Source organism: Trachypithecus francoisi, unplaced genomic scaffold (assembly GCF_009764315.1).
Source record: "Trachypithecus francoisi isolate TF-2019V2 unplaced genomic scaffold, Tfra_2.0 Lachesis_group7, whole genome shotgun sequence".
Taxonomy (NCBI): Eukaryota; Metazoa; Chordata; class Mammalia; order Primates; family Cercopithecidae; genus Trachypithecus; species Trachypithecus francoisi.
Window position 1 is genome coordinate 83,184,810 of NW_022681472.1, and position 10,589 is coordinate 83,195,398.

The 10,589-nt window shown below is 47.7% G+C and overlaps 1 long non-coding RNA gene across 2 annotated transcripts in view; it reads left to right on the forward strand.

The window, feature by feature from the left end:
* The window catches only part of LOC117079261, a 140,233-nt gene extending 130,428 nt beyond the window's left edge, over positions 1-9,805 (forward strand). For both annotated transcript variants that reach the window (XR_004435342.1, XR_004435341.1), the window contains one exon: positions 5,049-9,805. This is a non-coding gene — a long non-coding RNA (uncharacterized LOC117079261). The remainder of the gene's footprint in view (positions 1-5,048) is intronic.
* The last annotated feature ends 784 nt before the right edge of the window (positions 9,806-10,589 follow it).

Here is a 10,589-nt window from a genome sequence, read left to right on the forward strand (position 1 = left end):
GTCTAAAACTCTGAGCACACGTGCCTGGCATGTGAGTGCTCCTTAAATGTTAGTTACTGTGATTATTATTAGTCCAGCAGGACAGGGAGGAGTGTTAGGTCCCTGGAGCGCGATCACTCCTGTTTACTCCTCAGATTGTCCCGGCCTGGCAGGCATCCATGAGTTTGTTTTTCCTGTCCCAAGGTTGCCCTGGTGCTCTGCAGTGACCGGCAGGGCTGAGAGGATTATACAACCTGCACTCTGGGCCAAGTCCGGCACTGGTCCTGGCTGTTGGCTAAGCCTGTGCTGCTGTGGGTGAGGGAATCACTCCTCTCCGGCTGGCTTTCTCACACTGGAGAAGCCTGACCTTTATTCAGAATCATCCTCCAGCGCCTGCATCACACAGCACCCTGGCTCACCCGCCGCTCCCCCAAAATGTCCTTTACATTCTCATCTGGGGACATAATGGGGCTCCAGTGTCCCCAAGACAGCTGCTTTTCCCTTCTTCTTCATTCTTGATAACTGTCTGTTCTCCAGAGGTGCTGCCTAGACTCTAGAGGAATACATGAAAGGGCGGTAAGGTGACAAAGAAAACAGCTGGGTTCAATCCTGGCTGCATACTCAGTGTGGGACGGAACAACTGCTCTACCTTTAAAGTTACATATCAGGATAATATACAGTATTTCATTTATATATACATACATTAATAATAAGTAATAAATTTTTGTAAAGTTGTGAGGATGGTAAAAGCTTAGCCCTGTGCCTGGCACCCACAGGTGCCAGCTGGCATCATTAGCAGTCATAGGAAAACTCAGGGTATGTCTCCATTCCAGGCTTTGTGGCCTGTGGGTCTCAGTGTCCCCGTTGTCCTGTGGGGTTGCTGAGAGCTGTCCTCATAAGGTTGTGAGGGTGGGAATATGAGAGGAGTTTGAGAAAGCTGAAGCCCACCAGGTCAACAACTGGACTGAGCTCTCCCCTTGTTCCCTGGGCCGTGTGCAAGCTTTGGGCCTGGTGGTGACACCTACCCCTCCATCCCACCGGCGGACCCAGCTGACCCTCCCAGTGCAGGGGCTAGGAAGCTGCAAAGAACCCTTAAGCTCAGAATTTCCAGCTGTCAGCAAGTCCCCCTGCCATGTCTCATTTATTTTTCTCTATCTCCTTTTCCATCTCCCCTTCCAGCACCTTCTGAAACTCTCTAGTCTTGTACTAACAACACACCAACCTTTGCTTAATTGTCACATCAGACAGATGGCCCAGGTGTCTCCAGCTCCCTGAAGCTCTTCCCTTCCCCTCCCCTGGGCAGGGGCCTCAGGCCTTCCTCTGACTGATCCAGCCCACCTCCATAATAGTGTCCATACTATTAGGTTGGTGCAAAAGTAATTGCAGATCGCAACCTAATAACTTTTGCACAGCCAAGAGATCTCCTGCCATCTACTCAGTCTTCCCTCCTGCTCTCTGAGGCTTTATTTTTTCTGTTCTTTCTGTTTCTTGCTGCCCGCGGTGCCCCCACCTCCTGTGGCTGAAATTCTGCCCTCTCCTATCCTGTCCAGATGCCTCTTCCACCAAGCTTTTCCAACTGCCACATCTGGAATAATACTTGTATGCAACTTTAAGATCTCTCTTTCTTTTTTGATCTTTTCTTTTTTTTTTTTTTTTTTTTTTTTTCTGTTTTGGTTATTTGCTGCCATGTTCCTTAAGGAAAAGATTCTGCCCTCACAATGCCTAAGCAGCTTGGATCATGGAAAGAGCTTGGGCTTCTCTCCACACTTCTGTTCTCCCATCAATAAATGGGGATAAGCATTGTAAATAACCAGCCCTCTTAAGAGTTTCTGTAAGGCTTGGCCAGGCACAGTGGCTCATGCCTGTAATCCCAGCACTTTGGGAGGCCAAGGCGGGTGGATCACCTGAGGTCAGGAGTTCAAGACCAGCCTGGCCAACATGATGAAACTCCATCTCTACTAAAAATACAAAAATTAGCCAGACATGGTGGCAGGCGCCTGTAATCCCAGCTACTCCAGAGGCTGAGACAGGAGAATCGCTTGAATCCAGCAGGCGGAGGTTGCAGTGAGCTGAGATCGTGCCATTGAACTCCAGACTGTGGGACAAGAGCAAGACTTCAACTCAAAAAAAAAAACAGTTGTTGTACAGCTTGAAGGAGGCCTTTGGCATGAATATCACCTGCCTCAGGGCTCTGCACACTTTTTTCTTTTTTTGAGACGGAGTCTAGCCCTGTAACCCAGGCTGGAGTGCTACGGCGTCGTCTCGGCTCACTGCAACCTCTGCCTCCCAGGTTCAAGTGATTCTCCTGCCTCAGCCTCCTAAGTAACTGGGATTACAGTCGCGCACCACCATGCCCAGTTAATTTTTGTATTTTTAGTAGGGACGGGATTTCACCATGTTAACCAAGGTGGTCTCAAACTCCTGACCTCAGGTGATCTGCCCGCCTTGGCCTCCCAAAGTGCTGGGATTACAGGTGTGAGCCACTATGCCCTGCCAGCTCTGCACATTTTGAGGAACCAATGAATAAATGATTGAATGATTGAATGGATAAAAGCCTTTACTGTTCTACTTGAAGTTGTCAAAATGGATAGGTTTTTGCTATAGCCCTCACCACCCCTCCTAATGCCACATCAGCAGCATGGCATATGCACCTGCAAACCCAGGCTCTGCATCAGGTTGCCAGGTCACCTAAATGACAGCTGTGAATTCTTCTAACACAGGGGTCAGCAAACAATGATCCACAAGTTAAATCCAGTCTACTGCCTGTTTTTGTACAGCTTGCACACTAACCATCCTTAGATGGTTGCTACATTTTAAAATGGTTTTTACATAGAAAATGTTACATTTTTCAATGTAAATGTAAATTAAATGCAAATAGAAACATTTACATTTTTACATGTTTAAAAAATCACAGGAAGTATAATTTTATAGCATGAAAATTATAGGAAAATCTAACATTAGCATTTATAAATAAAGTTTTATTGGCACACAACTATGCTCATTCATTTATGTATTAACTACACAAACTATAGTTGGTGCATGCAGAGCTTTCACTCAATGATGGCACAGTTGAGTAGTTTCAACAGAGATAGGATGGCCCACAAAACCAAAATATTTACTACTTGGCCCATTACAAAAACATTTTGTGCTCATCCTTGGTCCATGAAACAGGTGCAATGACGAATACCTGCCCATCGTGTGTGGGTAAAATGTTAACATGCTTGATACCTAGTGGGCACTCAAGAAAGGTTTTTTCTTCTACTCTCCATTCCTGCCTGTCTTCATTCCCTTTCACAGAGTGCTCTTTTATTTCAGGGTCCAAGCCATGTAAAACCATAAGAAAAAGGATAGCAGGGAGACTCTGAACCACTGCCATGCCCATACCCAGCCTCAAAACAGCAGAGCTGTGTTTGTCAGCTCCACCTTCCTGCTCCAGAGCCTCCCCCAGACCTCTCAGTCTATGGGACTGTTGGTGGACAGGTAGAGTTTAAATCCATTGCGTCTTTTGCATCTCTTGGTTCCAGATGTGGATGGGACCAGCCCTGCATGGCCTGCCCCGGAGAGCGCTTTTATTAGATTTATCTGAGGCTGGACAGCTTCCACTGCATCTTTTCTTGCTTTGGGCATTAAAACTTGGGTTGCTGTTGCGTAAAAGATTGCAGCCGCAGTTTGACTTGGCTGAAAATGAGATGCAGCCTCTGAGCTGAAATTGAGGGTCCTGATTCTGCTTTGAGAGATGGTATGGCATCCTGAAAAGAACTGAGATTTGGAATCTGGGCTGGAATCCCAGCTGTGCCCCTTACAAGTTCTAGGATTCGTACCTTTTTCTGAAAAGTGGAGGTGATGCTTTTTCCTGGGGTGGGGGTGGGGTGTTGGCAGGGTTCTCCACCATGTAAGCTTGAGGGAGCAGGGTTTTGTCTTTTTCTGTACTGAAGCCCAGCTTCTAGAACAGTGCCTGGCCTGAAGTGAGCACTCAGCAAATACCTGCCTTAGAAAGGAGATTAAAAGATGTAGAGTTCCTGGCACATGATAGAATCTCATTAAGTGGTCACATTGCCATTGTCTGTACTCGACCAGGAATTGGCACACTATGACCCACAGCCTGTTTTTGTAAATAAAGTTTTATTGGAACATAGGGATGTCCATTTCTTTACCTATTATCAGTGGCTGCTTTCCTGCTATAGTCGGGGAGTGGAATCGTGAGGCAGACCTATGCCCTGCCAAGCCTAAAATATATACTGTCTGCCTCTTTACAGCAAGACTTTGTGGTTTCTGCTCTGAATGTCAGGGTGACCCTGTTTGAGGATGATCACGGATTTCATTTTCCCTTGTTAGTGTTGCAGTCAGTCACAGTTGAAAACAAGGAACCAGCTTGAGGTACGCATTCTTGATACCCTTTCTAAGATATTTATGGAGGCTTTTCTTTTCCACTCCAATTCCACCACACTCTTTCGGCATGGTCAGAACTGGCTTCTTTGTGCCCTCCAGATCTCACATGTAAGATGGTGTTACTTTCAGTTCTATGTAAAAAGAAACTCAACCCACCTGTCAATTGCTGGTATATTCATTAGGGATTAACCATGGGTCCTGCAACAAGTAGGCTTAGGGCACAGAGGACATGAGTTAAGATAAAAAAGAAAACCAACCAGGTGCAACTGTGCTTTGTAATATTATAGAATAGAATGCTGGTGGGGTACAGGAAGGAGTCCACTGTGTTTGTGGGGCACAGGGTACATAAGATTCTGATTTACTTTTCCATCATGGTGAATGGCATGATCTTAGACACCTTAGTTAGTTTTATTCAAACTCAGTTTCCCTGTAAAATGGCAACGTTCACTCTATGTTGTCATTCTCTTTGATGGGCAGGGCCCACAGTTAGGAGCCTCTCGAGACCTTGGTGTCTAGAGTGGTGAAGGAGAGCTTCCTGGAATGAGTGAACATGTGTCAGATGCTCTAAGGTCCTCATTAGAAGGATGCCCTGTCCCCTGTACCAGCTGAGCAAGGTGGGTGGGCTACCATCCTGCTACCATTTTATAGTCAGTGGATTTTTTTTTTCTCTTTCTCTCCAGAAGGACAGAATAATGGGCTCCAGATTCACAAGCCCCACCAAGAGGATCACCCCAGGAACGCTTGGAGGCTGAGGAGTTCACTGAGGCTAGTGCATCTTGAGACTCAGGATGAAGACCCAACTTGGGGCTGTCAAAGGTGCAACCTGCCAGCTGAGACCTCCAGGGGTCAAGCCCGGGACCCTTTGCCTTGTTCATGGCTTAGGCCAGTGCTTAGCCTATAGTAAACAACTTGTAAATGTTTATGAGAGGATGTATGGGGGGGGTCATCCCTTCGGAATGGCACACTGTCCATTATCATTGTCCTCAGAGGCTCCAGTCTCAGGTGCTTCTTAAACTGCGATGGGAATGATGGCAGCAGGTGGGTCCAGGGCTCAGCAGGAGAGCTCACAGCAGGCTGTGCTCCACCCCACGCAGGCCCCCAGTCTTGCCATGTTTCCTCTGCCTCACCAGGCTGGCCTAGAAACTGCTTCCAACTGAAGCCAGCCAACATGCCTGCCTCTAACCACACCTGCAACTCTAGGGTCACCGTTAGTCTAGATCAGGGGTCCTTAAACTATAGCCTTTGCCTGGCACGGTGGCTCATGCCTGTAATCCCAGAACTTTGGGAGGCCGAGGCGGGTGGATTACTTGAGGTAGAAAGTTCGAGACCAGCCTGGCCAACATGGTGAAACCCCGTCTCTACTAAAAATACAAAACTTAGCCAGACATGGTAGCACACACCTGTAATCCCACCTACTTGGAAGGCTGAGGCAAGAGAATTGCTTGAACCTAGGAGGTGGAGGTTGCAGGGAGCTGAGATCACACCACTGAACTCCAGCCTGGGCCACAGAGTGAGACTCCCTCTCAAAACAAACAAACAAACACACACTACAGCCTTTGGGCTAAATCTGGTCAGTGTTCTGTGCTTGTAAGAACTCTGAGTTAAGAACAATTTTTATGTCTCTAAAGGGTTGAAGAATACAAAAAGAATATTCAACAGAGACCATCTGGCTAGCAAAGCCTAAAAGACTGACCCTCTGGTCCTTTACAGAAAAGGTGTGCCGGTCGCTGGATTTGACCGCACCCCGGGCTCCCTGTGAAAATTTCAACCACACAGACTCATTTCCTTTCTCTTATCAACACTGAGGCAGGTGAGATTATCATTCCTTGTAAACATGGAGAAACTAAGGCATGGAGAGGTTTAACTCATTTACCTGAGAATCTATTAAGTAACAGAGCCAGGGTTCCAACCCAGGCGGTCCAGCTTCAGAGTCCATACTTCCTAGCTGCACTCTGGGTCATCAGCGTAGGAATGAGCTTCAGACAAGAACTCCCCTCTTAGTTTCTGCCCTCTCCTGCCCCACAGCCAGTGGACAGGCATTTTGCACCCCAGCCTGGCCCCAGCCAGCTCCTCCTCAGAGATTTCCTGCAGGGGCTTAGATGGGGCTCTGGGACCACCCTCCTTTTCTGCCCCACCCGGCACCTGGAACTCTGCTTGATCCTGCTCCCTCTAAGGCTGGACACGTCTCCATGAGCCAGGCCTGAAGTTGTTCCCCTCTCTGGACCTCAGGACCTCCCTTCCTAGGAGCAATTCCTGTGTGCCCTCTCCTCTTTGCCTTCCCCCCTTCCCACCATGTCCTTCCAATAAGGGGCTGGATTTGTAGTATGCAGCCTTGGGAACAGAGTTGGGCTCAGGGATTGGGAACAGAGGCCCAGGGCTCTGGCTGACCCTCTCTCATCCCCAGGAGGAGAAGCTGCTGTATTTAGAGTGTCACAAAGAACAGTGTTGGAGGCTTCAGAAACCACGGGAGATTCTGAACTTCTAGGCTGAGCAGACGGGATGGTGCCTCTGTGGTCAACAGGCCTGGCAGAGGGGTGCAGGAGGGGGTGAGAGTGGAAAGATAGCTGCCAAGGGGAACAGAGAGCTTTTCAAGTCACCCTTGTCCCCTCCCCACCTCACCATCAGGGCTAAGACTAAACCTCACCATCCGGTTATAGCCCCTCAGCCCTGGGGATGGAGATTAGTGTGCGTAGAATGAAGGTACTGAGGCCATGTTCTAGCTGTGTGACCTTGCACAGGTTACATAACACTCTGTGCCTCACTTTACTCATTTTTAAAATGATGAAGATGATAACTACCTGGCAGGGTCTTATTATTAGAGATAATACGGTTCCCGGCACTCTGTAAGCACTCGGTGTGAAATTGTCTTCTGCTGCTCCCCTTCATCAGTCCACCCCTCCTCTGCAGAGGTTTCCTCCATGCTGAGCAAGCTTGCAGTAACTAAGGCCCTGCTGGGCGCATCCCTAGTGCCTTCTGCCCAGACCTTGGGACCCCCAGGGATCCTGGCCCCTGTGGACAGGGACTTTTGTGCTCTCCTTCACTGTTACCAGCGAGAGTGAGTCCTGCACTGAATTTCCATGGGATCATTGTTTGCTAACATTTGTGCGTGAGTTACTGTCTAGAAAGCAGCTTTTCTGGCCTTTTCCCATTAATTTCACGAAAGTTATCTTCCTTTGCCCTTACTACAGTCCTGTGAGAGTTTCATTACCCCATTTTACAAACAATTAATGCTCCGAATGAAGTGACTCCCCCAGGGTCGCCTAGCTAAGCAGTGGAGAGTGGGTCTCCCACCCGGCCCTCTCACTCTGACTCCTGTTCTCCGCGTCATTGCATATGGCGACATGTGGGTCACGTTTTCACACATCCCTAGTTGATATGGAATGGTGAGCTTCTCCTGGGTCTTCCGAGGAAGGATGTTTGCAGGGGTGTTTTGGAATAAAGGCAGTGGAGGCCAAGAGACCTCTAGGTCAAAGCCAGGCAGGAGAGTCCTCTCAGGGACCCAGCCAACAAGTTGCATTTCTCCCTCAGAGGCTTGAAGAGGCAGAACACCCAAGAGGAGTCCGGGGCCACCACCCAGCGTCACTGTGGGAAAACGGCAGCAGGAAATGTCCTCTCACCCGTGTGCTCCACCTCTGTCCACACCTTCCCTCCTTCTGGAAGCCTTGCCTGACCACTGGCCTGCCCCTTCTATGGGAATCACTGCTGACCTTGCAGCTCACTGTAGACTTATATGTATGCAGAAATATAATTTTAATTACTTTTGTATTGCTCCAAGAGTGATACCGAATCACAACAGAAAATTTAAATAAACAAAATAGCCAAATTATTACAAGTAATCACCCCAGTCAAATATACCCAGCTCACAATTTGATGTAAAATCTTCTAGTACGTTTCCTATGTACATATATTTTTAGGAAGGAGATTATATTTTACATGCTGTTTTCTAAAACGTTCTTTTAAAGCTGTGTCATAAACATCTTTCCTTATAATTAAATAGTCTTCTACAACAAAATTTGCTAATGAATTTTTTTTTTATCATGGTCACTGTTGTATTATGTACATCTTAGTTTAGCATCCTCAGTTACATTGTAAGCATTTTAAGCACTCAGTTTCCCCAGCCAGCCTCTGGGTGGATTTGTTCATTGATTGATGGCTGTGTGGGGTGGAGGAGGGAAGTAGAAAGTGAGTGAGATTTGAGTAAGCAAACCTGGGTTTAAATGCTGAGTTTGCAAATTCCATGAATTCTACTTCCCTCCCTCCCTCCCTCCCTCCCTTTCTTCCTTCTTTCTTCCATCTTTCCTTCTTCCCTCCCTCCATTCCTCCCTCCCTTCCTTCCCTCCTTGCTGAAACAAATGACTTGTTAGATATTTTATATACTAATGTAAATATGCACTCATTTAAATATCATGTGGGCACCTCCTCTGAGTGGCCCTGAGCTTGGTTCTGGGGATGTGGCATTGCACAAGAGAAACCAGGTCTCTGCTCTCATGGAGCTTGATGCATCCAGTTGGGGGCACAGACCCAAATCAAGCCAACAGACAAAACGTAAGCAGGCCACTAACTTGTGTTTAAGTACAACATCCACATGGACGGGAATGAGAATTACAGGGGACCACACTTGAACTGGGGTCCAGCAAAGCCCTCTCTGGGGAGGTGACAGTCAAGCCCAGACCTAAAGAAGCCTGCTGCAGGGAGGATGGAAAAGACGTTCTGACAAAGCCCTTGAGATCGGGAAGGCTTTGGCTTAGATGAGGAACTTCAGTTGGTCATCCCCTCTCTCATCCATCCTATTGAAACCACCTTCGCAAAAAGTATATCAGTGAGAAAATTATTTGCAAAAAATTTTCAAAAGGTTTATCAGTGAGAAAATTACAACAGTAAGCTAAGCTAACCCAACCTCCATCTTGCCTTTCCCTTAATTATTCCTGGGCTATTGGGTCAAGCTAACTTTGGAAAATATTTAGGCTACGGTTTAAATGATAATAAGCCTTGCCCAAAACTCAACCACTTTTGTAAAGCTAATAGGGGACCATCAGGGTGTGGGGAGAAGAGCCTGAATCCTACTAAGGTGCAGACATTATTCCAGAGTTTATAAGATATGCAACTTTCCCAATATAACACTACTGTTATAGATTGGCCTTTTGAGATATCTTTCCAGGTTTTTTGCATATTTGACTCCCGTGGCTCCACCTGGATCTGATGGCTCCACCCAGAAGCAATTCAGCCCCACAGGAAGACAGCTTCAACCTATTACCATTTCCTCTCTGCCCCAACCAATCAGCAGCAAGCACCTGTTACCTGTCCACCCCCACCCCTTCCCCCAAACTGCCTTTGAAAAATCGCTAACCTATGAGCTTTGAACAAGATGATATGAGTATGAACTCCATCTCCCAAGTGGCATGGCTGGCCTCATGTCTATTAAATTCTTTCTCTACTACAATGCCATGGTCTTTCTTTATGGAGTGGACAGGAATAACCCCTTGGGTGGTAACAAATTTGCGGTCTCATGTGGGATTGTGCTCTTGGCTACCTGTGCATGGTTCAGTAGCCCCTCGCTGGCAACGGACCTGGAGACCAGCCCAAGCGGCTGCCTAGTTCTCTTGGCAGAGATGGGGGCTGACTCTGGCACCATCTCTAGCGGCAGGACACTGCTGACCATGGTGCATGGATGCAGTGGGCAGGAAGAATCCCTGGGCAGTAACGCTATCTATCCAGTCCATCTGTCAAATGTATCCAGACTATGACCTCCTCTCATTTCCTGGTCAAAGCCACCATCATTCCTGTCTGGAATTTTTGCAACAGCCCCTGGGTGGGTCTCCCAGCTTCTGCCTTTGCCTCTGAATCTGTCCTCAAAACAGCAGCCAGGGTGATCCTTTGAAACGGCAGCCAGAGCACATAAGCCCATTTGCTTCAAAACCCTCAAAGGGTTCCACCTAATTTGGAGTAAAACCACAGGCCTCACCATGGCCTGCGAGGCCCATGGGATGCAGCCCTGTGACGTCTCTGATCACGTCCTCTTCCTTTCCATCTCATTTCACCCTGGCATCCTGGTCCCTTTGTCATAACTCAGACCCTCCAGCCATAATTCTGCCTCAAGTTCTCTGCACCTGCTGTTTCCTCTCTAGCCTGTCTGTCCACTCCCTCATCCCTTCTCAGTCTTTGCTCAGGTATCTTCATTTCCATGAGGCCTTCCCTGGCCACCAAATTTAACACTCAAACTT